The following is a 2,727-nucleotide window of genomic DNA, read 5'->3' as shown; positions in this document are numbered from 1 at the left end:
CTTTCTTTTACTTTCTTTTTCTTTTTCTTTTTATTTACTTTCCTCTTTTCCAGTTTTTCATTTTTTGATTTCACTTCATAAAACTCTCTTTTATTTCTTTTGCTTTTTCTCTGCTGGGGTGTACGTACACCGCTGGCTCGCCGCTTTCAGGTGTATCCGCAGCTCTTCAACATTCTTTTTTCTGTTTTTTCTTTTTCTCAAAAACAGCTTTTTCTTTATTAGTTATTTAGTTCTAAAGAAACATATTTATAGAGGCTCTTTACTTGCAGAAAGTTCAATATTTTATCTTTTTGCATTTAAATAAATTCTATCATTTATAATGCAAATAAAAGAAATCCAGTGCATGCATTCGCAGTGGCCTTTATCCACGAAAAGCCGAACTATATTATCTTTAATTTGCTTTTTGTGAACTTAATTTAATTTGTTGGATTCAACTTCATTAATTAGGAGCTTTGGCACATTTTAAGAATTCCTTTTGCGCCTGCTGCAGCGAGATTGGCGAAATAACTGAAAGTTTTTGGATTTAAAAGTGCTTTTTCCGTTTATTAATTCATTTAAATTGTTTTTCATTTACATGAAAAACTTCCTTTTTAATGCCTTTTCAAATCTCGCGCCAGAAAGTGCGCTGGAAGATAAGGTATCCGTACACCCCAAACATGCATGTATGCGTGCATGCGCCGTCGCGGGGTGTATGTACACCAGCGAGCGGAGCAAACTGATTCATTTTGAACGGAATTACATCTTTAAATGCATTTATTTTGCAAATAAACCATATATAAATGTTAGTTGTAATTGTAAGTGCACTAGTTGCATGCAAAACGAGAATTTTTTCATCTTTACCTGCACTCGCAAATGTGCATGCATCTTGCCATGCGTAACTCCTGGAAAATGTTTATTTCATTTTTAAAAGTAAATGCAAGATTTAGATACATGTTTACTTTAATTCTAAATATACACAAATGAATTAGTTAAATGTTTATTTTGTCCCCAATTACAAATAAAGAATTTAGATAAATGTTTAATGAATAATTGCAAATAAAGGACTTATATAAATACTAAATGAAGTTTTGATTGCAAATTAGGGACTGAAATAAATGTTTATTAGTTTTCTAATTTCAAATAAACAACTCATATAAATGCCATTCTTATTTTCAATTCCAAAAAAACATTCACGTGAATGTTTATTGGATTATACTTTAATTAAATGCACTTTACAAATATACATATACAGATATATATTTATATAAGAAACAAAAGCTGCATGCAAAGTTGCATGCAAAGTCGCATGCAAAGATGCAAATTAATTATTTTTTATATTTATACTTCTTGATTCAATTATTTATTTTATTTGCGAACTGCATACTTGTGGAAAACCCCAAATGTTTTATTTTATTTATGTCCCAAATTGTTTTTTAATTCTAAAACTGTTGAATTCTTCAAATCACTTTTTTCAAAAGAGCAAAAAAGCTCGCTCAGGTGTACGCGCACCTCCAGCTGTCTAGACACCCCGGCAGCCAAACAAAACAAAAAAACGGAAGATTAAGATAATCAAATTTAATCAAAGAGCAAAAACAAAATCAAAACAACCAAATACTCAAATTTATCCAAAGAGAAAAAACTAAATCGGCTTCAAACCCACTAAGAACAAATCCCTATCCAGAAGGGCCCCCCTGGGGGACCCCCTTATGGGGCCCCCTTATGGGACCCCTCTATGGGGCCCTTCTATGGGGCCCCCTCATGGGGCCCCCTTATGGGGCCCCCCTTTGGGGTTCCCCTTTGGGGCCCCCTTATGGGGCCCCCTGGGGAGGCCCCACAGCCTAGGGGATCCCTAGAGCCTGCGGAGCCCCCTGTACCCCGTGGGGACTCAATTATGGGCAATTGAAAGGCTGCAAGTGGCCCCCAGGGGCCCCCAGGGGGGCCCCCTGGGGCCTGTGGGGCCCCAGGAGAACTTGCCCCTGAGAATGCTCTGCAGCTTCTGGGGGTCCCCACTGTGGGGGCCCCCCTGGAAGCCTCGGCGCTGTTTGCAGGGGGGCCCCCAAGCGGCCCCCACAGTGGGTAAGAAGTCCTTATTACTGATATTAGGGGCCCCTTGGGGCTTGGGGCTTGGCTGTTGCCCGGAATTGTTGGGAATGTTAATTAAAAATTAATAAAAAGTGCAAAAGTAATTGAAAAAAGAAGTTTTAAACCAAATAAATAGTGCGGCGAGTGTTTTGCTTGGACTTTTGCGGCAGAGGAGTTTCAGTCTGGTGTGTACATACACCCGAATTGATTCTGCAGGGCTTTCCGCTAATGTGCATTAAAATGAGTTATTTGATCGCAAATAGACTAAAATATGATGAAATAATGATAATTACAATTTAGAAAGAGAAAAAGAATTAATTTAAAGGCCATAATCGCCGCCGAGCAGCACCTGCTGCTCAGGGGGCCCCCCGAGCATGGGGGCCCCTGCGGCAGCTTCTCTCGGTTTGCCTGGGTGACTATAATCGAATTTGCATATCTTTTTGCAAGCTTATTTATTTAAATTCTGGAAAAGGCAAAAAAAGGAAATATAAACGGCAGTTTTTGGGGTGTACATACACCGGAACAGCCGCGCCTGCAGATAGCCGCGGGCGATCTGCCGTCTCGGATCGGCTGCCCGCGCCAAGTCCATTTGTGGCCCTTTTGGAGTAGTTCCGGGGCCTCATTCCCAAACCCTAAACCCTAAAACCTAAACCCTAAACCCTCAAC

Source organism: Eimeria tenella, genomic scaffold (assembly GCF_000499545.2).
Source record: "Eimeria tenella Houghton genomic scaffold, Eth_scaff171, whole genome shotgun sequence".
Taxonomy (NCBI): Eukaryota; Apicomplexa; class Conoidasida; order Eucoccidiorida; family Eimeriidae; genus Eimeria; species Eimeria tenella.
Note: the sequence above shows the minus strand (reverse complement) of the source record.